The 14,863-nt window shown below is 40.7% G+C and overlaps 1 long non-coding RNA gene across 1 annotated transcript in view; it reads left to right on the top strand.

Moving 5' to 3' along the window:
• The first annotated feature begins 8,288 nt into the window (after positions 1-8,288).
• Positions 8,289-14,863, top strand: part of LOC124381072 — a 7,085-nt gene continuing 510 nt past the window's right edge. The window contains exons 1-2 of the long non-coding RNA XR_006924786.1: positions 8,289-8,436; positions 11,441-11,571. This is a non-coding gene — a long non-coding RNA (uncharacterized LOC124381072). The remainder of the gene's footprint in view (positions 8,437-11,440; positions 11,572-14,863) is intronic.

Below are 14,863 nucleotides of genomic sequence, written 5' to 3'. Positions count from 1 at the left end.
AGGATAATTGAATATATGGGTGAATAAAAATGGGTACCCAAAAAATGGGTGAATAAATGGATGGATAGATGGATGGGTGGGTGGGTGGATGGTTGAGTAATGGAATAGATGGATCTATGGATCGATAAAGAAATGGATGGATGGATGAATGGATGGATGGATGGATGGATGGATGGAAATATAGATGAAACTCTTCTCTCATCTACCATTTTTCTCAATTATTCTTGTTTTCTTCAGTTTCTATTTCTTGCACATGATGTTTGTGACTGTTGTAAAAGTGTCGCATCCTACACGGAGTTCTGATCAGGAATCTCCTGCACAGACTTCACTGGAACGCTGAAGAACGTTCTCCGGGATCAGAACCGACATGTATTTTTCTTCTTGCTGTTTCAGATCCGTCTTTCCATCTCTGAGTTCATCTCAGTGCCTAAAAGCCGTTTTTTTTTCACACTTTTTCTTTGTTAATATCTTACATTACGCATCTTCTCACCTTTCCTTGGTCTCGCTGGCACTCTTTTTGATAATAGCTGTGAAAAATGACTTTTTTTCCAGACTTTCAATAGCAGCTATTATCCAAACTGATGATCATTATATTGCAGCATAATGACGGTAACACTGCATTCTACTGTAGACTGTAAGACTCCTATAATTATCATATAATATCATCCCAAATGTACAAACTAAATCACATAATGGAGCCTCGAACTTAAAAAACACAATTGGAAATCTCTCTTTCTCTCCTTTTCTCTCTCTCTCTCAATTGTTGATCTAAAGAACAGGAATAACAACAAAATCCACCGTGTTGTCTGAAATGACCGTGAACAGTAAATACACATTATAACATATAAGGGACACATGACTTTTTCACCCATATGTGGTTCTTCCATCTTTGGATGCGGCATGAAATTCCCCCTTTACTTGAACTAGTAGATGCAAAATTGTTCCATGAAGATCTGCTTTTCATAGGTTGGAAGATGTGGAAGATCTCCTGCTATAGAGCTCCAACCCCATTAAACATGATGAATGTGAACACTGACTGCACCACAGACCTCCTCACCTTCTCACCTACATCACTACCTAACTTTACTAACACCCTTGTGGATGAATTAATTTCTACAAAATCTTGTGGAACATCTTCCCAGAAGAGTGGAGATTATTATAACAGCAAATGGAGCCTAAATGTGCAAAGATCTTCTGTTAGAGATGAAAAATGTCCCATTCGGACTCCACAGAACTTTCTTCCACTCATTTACTGTCCAATTCTTGTGTGTTCCAAGACTCGTTGTTTCTTTAAGTATTTTCGAAAATATATACAATTGTAAATTTCAAGAAGAAAAAAAAACTTTCTTCTTTTCCTAAAAGAACATTTTCTTTTCTAACATTTCCATTGTTGACCTTCAGGGTGCTCATTAAGAATTCTCCTCTGCAGTTATTGTCCTGATGCCATAAAAATCTCTCCAAAACCTTTCTTCAAACAAACCTGCGGTTGACTGCGTATTAATGGGCCACTTTTACACCCAAAAAAGTGCGTAAAATAATAAATCTACAGTTTGTGTTTGTTGTTTATCTGCTGAAACAGCTCTTGGAAATATGTGTATGTTGAAAAGTTCTGAATTTAAGTATATTATTGGCTCCATACATTTCCAGCCAGATGTGGTTCCCCAACTGTTCCCACAAAATCTAAACACCTCTAACACTTCACCTGAACTATCACTTATAAATAGCGATCTAAATATCCAACTTCCAAAGAAGCTGTAAATGCTGTGTAAAATGTAACTAAAAACAAAATGCAATTATTTGCAAATTTCATAAATCCATATTCTATTCACAACAAAAAAAAAAAAAAACATCATATATTGCGACTGAGCATATATAAAATTTTAAAGAAAAAATAAGGTAATTTGTAAATTTGATGGCTGCAGCAGGTCTCAAAAAAGTCAGGACAGGGCCATGTTTACCGCTGTGTAGCATCATGTCTTCTGGATATTTGTGACCATTTGCTGTTATGAGAGAAAAATATCCCAATGTCCCATATGTGTCTGATACAGGATTCTAGCTGCTCAACATTTCTGGGTTTCCACTTGGGTCATTGGGCAGGTGCGTCCCCAAATTGATAAGATGGCAGCGATTGCAACCTGTCCGAGACCCAAGACCAAAAAGGAGTTGAGACGGTTCCTTGGACTGGCTGGCTATTATGGAGGTTTGTCCCTATGTATACGGACATCATCAAACTCAGCGCCAGATCTGGTCCAGTAGACGGAGTCGTGCCAACAGGCTTTTAAAAAATGGTGGCATTTCTGGATCGTGTTCATGCATGAGTTCTTCTTTGCCTAATAGAGATTTAGCCTGCATTTGTGGATGACACGGCAAACTGCGTTTACAGACAATGATTTCTGGAAGAGTATATATGTGCCTTTCTCCCAACCTAGATACATCATAAGTGTTTTTTTTCTAATAAAGTCAGAAGGTACTGAGCTCAGGTTCTGTCTGTGTGACGTTATCGGTGTGTGCGGTTGTCCAGGTTTCATCCAATCTCTTAGATACATCCTCATAACTGCTGCAAGCTAATGAGTTTCCAAAAACAGCCACATTAGCACTTAAAGAAGGAATATAAGTGTCAAATGATTCCCTTTGCTCCATCTGTAGGAGTTCCCTCAGCCAATCAGAACACGCTAATGTGAAATCATTACTGAAACCAATCTGCATAAGTTCCCCACACTTCCTGCTACAAAACATATACTTTTCAATGCTAACTCTTCACATCATGACATTGGAACATAAATATTTTTGCATGTGTGTTTGTCTGCTTTTTATTCACTCTATAAATGAGCTGCTGGTGCTCGGTGTCTGACCTGACCACCCATACACACCTTTGAAAACACACACACACACACACACACACACACACACACAATGAGAATATATCCAGTGTTTACAGTAAAATAAGATGACATGAAAGCTAATGAAAAAAGAAAATGTTACTGTGAGGTATTGTTTCACCATCTGTGGCTTTCAATCAGGTCCAAAAAGACAATGTTCACGTTATGCTTCTTTTCAATGTGCAAAGCAAAAACAATTGAAACAAGGAAAGAAAAGAAAATTATAAATTATAATAATCATAATAATATTACACTGTAAATACAAGCATTTTAGGGGTTTAAGCACCCAGATGTGCATATTCTAGAATACAAGACACCAGTACACCAGTGATACACTACCGGACACACTGGACCCACTACAGTTTGCGTACCGTCAGAACTGTTCAACTGAGGACGCAATTGCACATCTTCTCCACACTACAATCAGCCACCTGGACCAAAGAAACGGGAATTACACAAAGATGTTGTTCGTGGACTACAGTTCAGCGTTTAACACCATAATTCCCTCCACACTCACCTCTAAGTTGGAGGTCCTGGGACTCAGCCTGCCGCTGTGTCAATGGATCTCTAACTTCCTGACGGACAGACCACAAGCTGTACGGGTGGGAAAACACACCTCATCCACCCTCACCCTCAGCACTGGAGCTCCCCAGGGTTGTGTTCTGAGCCCCCTGCTGTACTCACTGTACACATATGACTGTGTGGCCACTTCCAACTCCACAACCATCATCAAGTTTGCTGACGACACCGTTGTGGTGGGCCGGATCTCCAACAACGATGAGACGGCCTACCTACAGGAGGTTAAAAACCTGGAGAGATGGTGCCAGGAGAACAACCTTCTCCTGAGCGTCAGCAAGACTAAGGAGTTGATCGTGGACTTCAGCACGAAGCAGGAGCGGTCATACCAACCGCTAAACATCTGCGGGACTCCAGTGGAAAGAGTGGACAGTTTCCGGTACCTGGGTGTTCACATCACACAGGACCTGTCTTGGTCCTGTCACATCAACACCCTGGTGAAGAAGGCCCGGCAGCGTCTGTACCATCTGAGACGCTTAAGGGACTTTAAACTACCCTCTCAGGTGCTTAAGACTTTTTACACTTGCACCATTGAGAGTGTTCTGACGGGTAGCATCACTTCCTGGTTTGGGAACAGCACCATGCAGGACAGGCGAGCCCTCCAGAGGGTGGTGCGTTCAGCTGAACGTACCATCCACACCGAGCTCCCTGACCTGCAGGACATCTACAGCACGCGGTGCAGGACCAGAGCCAGGAAGATTGTGAAGGACCTCAGCCATCCCAACAATGGACTCTTTTCTCTGTTGCGTTCGGGGAAACGCTTCCGCTCCCTGAAGGCGAACACAGAGAGAATGAGGAGGAGCTTCTTCCCGCAGGCCATTCGGTGTTTAAACCAGGAAACACCCAGGATCTAAAAACTGGCCCACTCTCTCCATCATCACCCTTTTTCCCCTGCACAATCACACTTTTCGTGCTACGGCACATTATACACTGGACTTGCACAGCACAGTGCACTTTACATTTCATATTTTCTTTTTCAAATTTATTTCATATTTTATATTCTTATTTTTATACCACACCATTCCGCACAAGGACACTTTACACCACACCTTACTGCACACGGACACTCATGGACAATCAAAAACCATGCCTAACTTGTTTACTGTTGTTTACTGTTTAACTGCACACTGCCATAAACATTTTTTGTGCATGTGTATATATATGTATATATGTATATGTATGTATATATATATATATATATATATATATATTTATATATCTTTATATCTGTATTTATCTGCCTTCTTTTTCTTGTTATTATATTTTTCTTTTAAATTTTGTTATTATATTTATAATTTTTATTCTCCTTTTTACCCCATTTTATTCCCTTGTTTCTGAATAGGTCTCCATGAAATGTAGTGGAACATCTTCCCAGAATTTATTATAACAGGAAATGGGAAGTAAATGTGAAATGAGAGGTTCAAAAAGACTCACATCCCAATCTTATGCTCAGGTGTCCACAAACTTTTGGCAATATAGTGTATGTCCTTCCCTTCTTTTGTTGTTTTCGTTCAGAATGAAATTGAATAAATGTGTCCTTCAGTCATCTTTTGTGTAACAGAACAGTTCGTGAGTCAGAGTCATTTGGTGTTCATTTTTCTGAACTCAGTGACTCGCTGCGTTATCACTTTCTCCATCTGCATTATCATTAACATAATCATTACCTACTATTAGATGTTTATTTGAGCAATATGAACATATGAAGTTCTTGTATTCGAGACCAATAAAACATATCTGTACCTCCATTCAGCTGATTTTCTTTCTGCCGTAAAGCATCATGAGACTTTTGGGACACGATGGACTGAAACCATTAGGGACTCTCTGTACTTTACTGAGAGACGCCGATCGCCAGCCTTCTGTCCCATAATTATGCTGAATGAGTTTAGAAATGATTGGCTCTTAATTATAGCAGATGTTTGACCACGTTGTGAGACGCTCTGGGACGAGAGAAACTCCGAAACGAGCGATCTGTGTAACAGAGACAGAAACATGACCACAGAAACAGTGTTCATACGGTCTATAGTGAATTCATATAACTGAGAGGGCAGGGGCAAGACTGTGTGATTATACACACATGACTCCTGAATCATGACTCAAAGAATCAACTCTATTTCCTGAACACTGAATCAGAGCACTGACCCTATTTCCTGAATACTGACTCAAAGCACTGACTCTATTACCTCAATATTGACTCAGAGCACTGACTCTATTTCCTGAATACTGATTCAGAGCACTGATTATTTCCTGAATACTGACTTAAAGCACTGACTCTATTACCCTAATACTAAATCAGAGCACTGACTCTATTTCCTGAATCATGATTTAGATCACTGTCTCTGTTTCTAAGATTTGGATTCAGCGTTAAACGAAGATAATTTATCTCTTCTTTTCACTATTTATAAAAATCTTTTCACTATTTATAAAGAAATCTGCATTAGAAGAACACATTTCTTTAAGAAAAGAACATCCCTTTTGTTTGACCAGTATTGACGGTAATACACGATTGCTTATGTGCTGCTAACGCTGCTGTTCTCGCATGGGTAAAAATAACAGTATTGTCAGCAGACATTTGCACTTGTATGACATCGCACTGTTGTGGGAGATCATTAATGTACAAACTAAATAATAAAGGGCCTAGTATTGATCCTTGTGATACGCCCATTATATAGGTTACGTTATTAGAATGAACCCCTTTCATTCTTACACATTGCTGTCTATTTGATAAATATGATGAGATCCATGCTAAAGCCCCAGATGAAAATTTAAACTTAGATCATTCAGAGAGAAGAAGATTAACAGTATCAAAGGCTTTTTGTGCAAATCTAAATATATAGCATCAATTGTTCTACCTTTATTACGCTTAGATTTATTAAAATAGCGCACATAAGAAATAATGGAACTCCATGCTGTCAGGTATAGAAGACAGTAAACGTCTGATGCACGTGTGTAACAAAGTCATTCCGATCGAAAGCACCAGCACATGGAAACACCTTATCGGACTCGTAAATGGTCCACCCAATCTTTCAATTGGAATTATTTTATTCTATATATATTATTATATGAATGATAATAAAAGTGTACATGTAAACATGACTACCTACTCTATTTCCTGAATCTTTGAGCACTTACTCTATTTCCTAAATCATGACTCTGACTACTGACACTATTTCCTGAATCATGACACTAAGCACTGACTCGATTCCCTGAATCATGACTCTGAGCACTGACTCTATTATCTGCATCATGACTCTAATCACTATTTGTTTTCTAAGGCATGACTTGAAGCACTGACTCTAATTACTGAATCTCTGAGCAATGACTCTATTTCCTAAATCATGACTTTGAGCACTGACTCTGTTTTCTGAACCATTATTTGAAGCACTGACTCTGTTCCTTAAATCATAACTCAGAGTTCTGACTCTATTCTCTTAATCATGGTATAGAGTGCTGATGCAATATTACCCCCGCCCCTTCTCTCTTTTTTCACTCTTTCTTTTCCTCTTTCTTTTTCTCTTTTTCTCCTTTTCTGTACCCCCTTTCACATCTCTCTCTCTCTCTCTCTCTCTCTCTCTCTCTCTCTCTCTCTCTCTCTCCTCACATGTTTATCTATGATGTGGTATATAATCGAATGCACCCCGACCCCCCCGTGTGAGAGGACGAGTCTTTTCCTGCTGCTCTGCTGTCAGATCTCATTTCGATTCATTCGGCTGAGTTTGAGCTGCAGCTCATCCATCATGTCTCTCAGCGAGTGGCCCAGCGTCTGTCCCCAAACGGCTGCCTTCGTCTGGACAACTGGATTTAACCTGCAGGAGGTTTATATTTAGTGAGTTGTGAGTGTGGCGCTGTCGCTTCGGGAGAACGCACAGACGCTTCAGTTATTAGACACAGAGTAGAGACTTCCTGCTCATGATCTCCACTTCCTGTTCCACTGATTCACCCACTCACTGCAGAGTTCCCTCAGCAACATCTATGTCTCTTGAGCATCTCCCCTTCCTGTTCCACTCATTCACTTACTCACACTCTACAGAGCTTCTGGTTCCTCTGAAGCATCCACCTCTCTTCAGCATTTTAGAGTTGATGAAACATTCTGTAAGGCGAAGTTTATGAATTCTCCAGTTTCAGCATTCTTAAAGTGAAGCTGGAACTTTTCCTGTCATCTTCAGGACAGAGGAGTTTCTAATTTGCAGTTTAGCAGGAACATTTTGTCTTTGGGACAAAAAAGAGGAAATGACTGTTTTTTGAACAGTGACTCCATCATGTTTTCCAAATCAAGACTCACTGACCACACTACTGTATCATTCAAGGTCCTGACTCGTAACTCAGAGCATTCACTCTATTTTCTGACTAGTGACTCAGAACACTGAGTCTATTTCCTGAATCGTGAATCAAAGCCCTGATTCTATAGCCTGAATTTTGACTCACAACACTGACTCTATTTCCTGAATTTTGACTCACAACACTGACTCTATTTCCTGAATTTTGACTCACAACACTGACTCTATTTCCTGAATTTTGACTCACAACACTGACTCTATTTCCTGAATCGTGATTCAGAGTGCTAACTCTATTTCCTGATTCTTAAATTAAAGTACTGTCTCTATTTTCTGACTTGTGACTCAGAACACTGGATCTTTTTTCCTGAATCATGACTCAGAGCACTGATTCTATTTCCTGAATCATGACTCAACACAGGGGGTTTAGAGCCAAGCAGTGTGTAATTAAAGCTCACTCTGGAGCTCAGCTGGAGCTCATACGTTGTAAGTGTCCTGTTGCTTGTCTTCAGAAATTTCAGCAGTTTCCAAACATTTGGATGGAGGCCTGTGTGTGTGTGTGTATGTGTGTGTGTGTGTGTGTGTGTGTGTGTGTGTGTGTGTGAGAGTGAGATCCTCTCTCAGCAGTAAGGAGAACGAGCCAGCCGCCTCCTCGTTTTGGACCTCATCCATCGTTTTACATAAGAGTGAAGAGCCTGTGTAACAAACAGGTTGGTAAAGACTTCAGGAAAGGTTCTCTACTGAGTGTCAAGTGTGTGTGTGTGTTTGTGTGTGTGTGTGTGTGTGTGTGTGTGTGTGTGTGTGTGTGTGTGTGTAAAGAAAGTAACATTTTTCTTCTCGATATGAGTATCTACCAATTTCCATCCACCAATCAGCTCTCTCTAATCAACCTACAACTACAGTGAGGACTAGAACATGCTTCTTACAAGATCCATGAAGTCAAACAAATCGATTGATTTTGTAGATAATGATACATCACACTGGGAGGAAAGTGCTATCTGCCCTCTTCGACATACCTGAGCCCTCAGATATCTCTGATTCCCTAATGCCACTCTGATTCAGTTTGCTTGTAGGACCAAGTGCTCGGTGGAGGATGCAGTCCACATGGGCTACCACTATATCCTGGATCATTAAAAGCTCAGGACTATTTTTTGTACTTTAGCTGCCATGCTTCTTCAGCTGGATGCTCCTGCATATTCTTCTATGTGACAGATAGGAGACAGTATGTGTGGATCTAAACTATTCTGTCAGGGATGCTATCAATCAGCACCATAAGGGTGAGTTCTATCTTCTCTACTTTAGTCATTATACATGCCTGAAATGACTGCATGCATCGAGTTTGCAGATGATACCATTGACACGTCCTGGGTCTTCTAAAAGACACCCACGTGTCTGTCTACCTCAGAGAAGAATCATGACTAACAGCCTGGAGCTGAACATTCTCAAACTCTTGGGATGTGGATCAGTTTCCACAAAAGACCAACCTCAGCAGTTCCACCATAAGCCCAGTCAAATAGGTCACGTTTCTGGACTTTATTATTATGAACAAACTTTAAGTGGGAAATGAACATCACATTCATGGTCAAGAAGATACACTGCAGTAGATTCTTTCAGAGGTGCTCAACCAAGATCAATCATGTGTGGGGGTTTTTCTACGCTCTTCTTCTCATTTCCAGATAGTACAGTATTAGCATGAGGAGTCTGTAAAGCTGAGACGATCATCAAGAGCCAAGAAAGTTCCAGCTACTGTAGAGATGACCAAATCCAGATTCATCCAGGTTTAATAACTCGATCCTTTATATGACTTGGGATTCATGAATTCTTCTCTTAATTTATCCGGATCACTTGAGTCCTTGGTTATCTTACTACCAACAACAACAGATATAAATACAAACTGTAATTTACACCATTTAGTTGTTCTAAGTTGTTGTTAGCATGTAACCGTAGAAACAATTAGATGACAGTTGTTCAGGAAACTTCCTCTATGGTCAGAAACACAAGAGACTTGGTTTTGCGGGTCCTACACTTGTCCTGGTTGATCCTGATCTGTTGGATTCAGTGGATCTGAGTGAAACAGCCAGATCTGAAGGACTTGTGAGCTGGATTCATGAGTCCACGGATTCGGTGATTCCCAAACATTTAGCGAGTGCCCTCTAGTGGAATTCCATGGCAATGGAGTAATTCAAAAGGATTTCTCATGTCTAATCTACTGACACACAAATTCCTGATCTACCTCTGTATCTTCACCTGTACCATTTATCCCTATGTATATTTTGAGTTTGAGACACATCATGATGTTAGATGTTGTATGTGAGCTGTCCATGGTAGCTGTTCCCTCTGACACACCTCTGATCACAGAACATTCTGATTTGAGTTCATGGATAAAATACAGCACTGTTTGAGTTAAGAGCATGAGAATACACAAGCAGAGCACTATGCTTTGGGAAGTGCCCTGGGAGAGAAAAAATTCACGACATGCACAACTGCACAATGATGGACAGCGGAGGCCAGATACGTACATTTCAGGGAGGTTGCCAAGCAGTAAGCAAAGATAAAGAGAGAACAAATCGATATAGACGCCTTGGCAGGAACCCTGGGCTCAGGAGTGGCTGATAGCTAATATGTGATAGTCCTCCATTTCACGTTACAGATTGACCGTAAAGTCTTACCCTCAGTCTTTAGCACTAAAATCGGAGAATGACTCAGTACACCTGTAAGAACCTTGGGATGTCTCAGGAACACTCTTAGAATCAAAGGTTCCTAAAGAGATCTTCATATTGTTCTGGGATTCTTGCTTGTACACTTTAGTTTCTCTGAATAAAGAAAACATTACAGGGTTATACGGTTCTATGTAGAACTTTTAAGTGGGTCAGTAAAAGCACGTTGGAATTGCTGGGATTTGAACCCATTTCCTTCTGAACAGAAGTCCAAAATTTTATCCTGTTCCGAAAATTCCCTTATATTGGTTAAAAACTGCTTAAACTGCTTTATTACTCTTACACCTTGCCCAAGAGCCCAGCAGTGGTAGCTTGGTGGTTCTCGGGTTTTGAACCAATGGCCTTCTGATCAGAATTCCACCACTGTATTATCATTTTCCTTTACAGTCCCCTGACATTGGTGTATTAAGGCTCAAACTGCTTTATTCCTCCTACACTACAGTATGGTCCAGAGCTCAATGGCCCAGCAGTGGCAGCTTAGTGGTGCTGGGATTTAAACCCATGACCTTCTGGACAGAAGTCCAACATTTGATCACTTCCCCTTACATTCCCCTGACATTGGTGTAATACAGCTCAACTGATTTATACCTCAGGGGCCCAACAGTGTCAGCTTGGTGCTGTGATCTGAACCCATGACCTTACAAGTTTAGAAAACAATGCCATGTAAAAAGCTTTTATCCTTTTAGAGTTACACCTAATGTTTTCAGTTAGCTTATATCAGCCATGGAAGTGAATAAGACAAAACAATACACACACACAAAGAAAAGCACTGAGGTTACTTTTACAACGTGCTGACACTGGAAACTCCTTCCTTACAAAAAACTTCTTGAGTAGGTGATCAAGTGTATCTCCATCCATGGGTCACGTACCAGTATTTGAGCACTGTGCTGTTTTGGAAAGGGGTGAGGGTTTGAGGGGGGAGGGGGGTAACACGGTTAGAGTGTGTTTACACAAAGGCACTATTTTAGTGTTGTGTATGTGTGTATTGTTTTTACAGAGGCAGATGTTTGTGACTCGTCACCGGAGAGCTGAACTGACTCCCACCAGGCCTAATGGAGCATTTTATACCCGGCTGTCAGAATCAGTGGACTTCCTGCTCGAGGCTTCTTCTCACAGAAAAATGTCTATGTGTGTGCGCGTGATAAATGATGCAAGAACAATGTGAACATTATCCTCAGCATGGTGTGTGTTGTTTGATGTGTGTGTGTGCTGCCTCAGGACTGTGTGTTCAGCAGTCATATACACACATTCACAAACACAAACACATCATAAAGATGAGAGATGTTTCTCCAAACTGGCCTTCCTGCTCAAATTGGACATTTCACAATTTTTTTTTCGGTCTTTTTGCTCTTTCTTTCTTCGAGTCTCTACTTTGGGATTCTTTCGCCTTTTCAAGGCCTTTCAGTTTCAAATATTTAAATGTATCTCGGTTTCTCTTCTACAGTCTCAGTTCTACAAATCAAAGCTTTAGGATCTCTCTTTAACTGTGTCTCCAGTTTACAATCTCTGCTTCAAGTCAAGAAGCTTTGACAATTTGGACATATACACTACAGTACACAAATACACAAATACACAAATCCAACATTCCTCCAGGACCAAGGTTTAAATAAAACTAGAACATATAGACCTCTTTAATGCAACAGCACAACACAACACCTCTAATGTCATGTGAAGTAGAAACCTGTTCACACTCTGACTGTAAGTCCCTGAAGATTTCAGAATCTTTTTCCAGAAGGTAGAAGGATGAAGAGTGTATGTGAGGTTTGTGTGTAATCAAAATGCTGGTGGTTTTGTGGATGTCGTGTGTGTGTGTGTGTGTGTGTGTGTGTGTGTGTGTGTGTGTGTGTGTGTGTGTGTGTGTGTGAAAATCTATAATGGACTGAAGAATTGCTTTAGTGTCTATTCCAGTTTACGCTCTCTTTTTAACAATATCTCTAGTTTACAATCTCTGCTTTATTCTCTATTTCAGTTTACGGTCTCTCTTTAAGTCTTCAATAGTGTATCTAGTTTACTTCCTGTCCTTTACAGTCTCCTTTTCCCCAGACTAGTACTTTAATACTCTGGCTTTAACAGACTCTGCATCTTAGTTTTTGGTCTCTTGCCAATACTATCTTCAATTTGTGTTATCTCTCTAATAATATTTCCATTTTCCAGCCCATCATTAATACTATCCCCAGTCTGTGGTCTTTCTTTAATAGTATCTCCAGTCTGTGGTCTCTCTCTCTAATAGTATCTCTAGTTTTAGGTCTCTTTTGTGTTATCTCTCTAACAAAATGTCCATATTACAGCCCATAATATAAAGCTTGTTGTCTCTTTCTCTAACATTATCTCCAGTTTACAGTCCATCTTTACTAGTGGATGTGTGAGGCCAGGGTACAGTGGACATGGGAGGTCAGGATACAGTGGATATGGGAGGTCCGGATACAGTGGATATGGGAGGCCAGGATACAGTGGACATGAGTGCCAAGATACAGTGGAAATGGGAGGTCAGGATACAGTTGACATGGGAGGCCAGAGTGCAGTGGACATGGGTGCCAGGATACAGTGGAAATGGGAGGCCAGGGTACAGTTGACATGGGAGGCCAAGATACAGTGGACATGGGAGGCCAGGATACAGTGGACATGGGAGGCCAGGGTACATTTGACATGGAAAGTCATGATACAGTGGATATGGGAGGCCAGGATACAGTGGACATGGAAGGCCAGGATACAGTGGACATGGGAGGCCAGGGTGCAGTGAACATGGGTGCCAAGATACCGTGGAAATGGGAGGTTAGGATACAGTTGACATGGGAGGCCAGGATACAGTGGATATGGGGGGCCAGAATACAGAGGACATGGGAGGCCAGGATACAGTGGACATGGGAGGCCAGGATACAGTAGACATGGGAGGCCAGGATACAGTGGACATGGGAGGCCAGGGTGCAGTGGACATGGGTGCCAAGATACCGTGGAAATGGGAGGTCAGGATACAGTTGACATTGGAGGCCAGGATACAGTGGATATGGGAGGCCAGGATACAGTGGACATGTGAGGCCAGGATACAGTTCACATGGCGGGTCAGGATACAGTGGATATGGGAGGCCAGGATACAGTGGACATGGGATGCCAGGATACAGTGGACATGGAAGGCCAGGATACAGTGGACATGGGAGGTCAGGATACAGTTGACATGGGAGGCCATGGTGCAGTTTAAGCAGTGTATAAGTGCCCAGAGATGAGAATATGTACTGCAGTACACTGCAGTGGGGAAGCTGGCAGTGTTTAAATGTATCTGGAAGATATATTATGTAATAATATTATATAGTTGATAAGAGTTGATAAGAACAAAATTTAGCTTACAATTGAATTTCCTAATTGTGTGTATTGTTTGTGTTACTACACTGTTTTGTTTCTTTTATCCCTTTTTTAATACCAGATTATTGGATTGTTTTGTTTTTGTTTTTTTGTTTTTTTTTCTGGTTACACCAATATATGAAGTAACATATGGTATCGTTCTCTTTAACATTCTGTACACACACACACACACACACACACACACACACACACACTAAATAATATTATTTGATATGCAAGAATGAACAGAATTTGTACTTCAATATCTTAAATGGGCGAGAAAAAAAACAAAAAAACAAATGCAATCAACAGCAACAACAACAGAACTGAAAAGAACTGAACTGTCTCCATTCTGCTGTTCTAATAAGCTCCACTCTTCTGGGAAGATGGTTCACTAGATTCTGTGGAGATTTGTGGAGATTTATTCAGCTTTATGGGTGTTAGTAAAGTCAGGTAGTGATATAGTTGAGGAGGTGAGGAGGCCAGGGGTGCAGTCTGTGTGAAAACATCATCCTGAAAGTGTTCCCATTGCTCTATAGCAGGAGATCCTCCACTTCAACCCATGGAAAGCAGATCTTCATGGAGCTGGCTTTGTGCACATCATGATGCTGGAACAGGTTTGGATTTCAGTGAAGAGAAAATGTATTGCTACAGCATCCAAAGACGTCCAGTATAATTGTGTCTCTCTAACTTTGTGTAACAGTTTGGAGAAGAACCACATATGGCTGGAAAAGTCACATGTCCCAATGCTTTTATTCATCTAGTGTTTATACACAAGGAAATAAATCAATAAGTTCTTACATAAATTAAATAGATATAGTTCTGTAACTGTATGTGATTGGGGATGAAATATACTACACAAGCAACATGTGGTTATAAAATAATATTTAAACATTTCTGACATGCACAAAACTCCTAAAAAAACAAAGGCTTCTTACCCTAACCCTTTCATCACGTCCTCACTTTTTTTCTTTTCCCACCATTTCAGAACAAGCCTCTGGTAAAAAAAAAAGAAAGAAAGAAAGAAAGTCCCAAGATAAATTGTGAAAACACAAAGAGCAGATATCAGCTGAAAAAATCCCAC

The sequence above is a fragment of the Silurus meridionalis genome, chromosome 3 (assembly GCF_014805685.1).
Source record: "Silurus meridionalis isolate SWU-2019-XX chromosome 3, ASM1480568v1, whole genome shotgun sequence".
Taxonomy (NCBI): Eukaryota; Metazoa; Chordata; class Actinopteri; order Siluriformes; family Siluridae; genus Silurus; species Silurus meridionalis.
The sequence above is the reverse complement of the archived record's forward strand: the minus strand, read 5'-3'. Positions and strand labels throughout refer to the sequence as shown.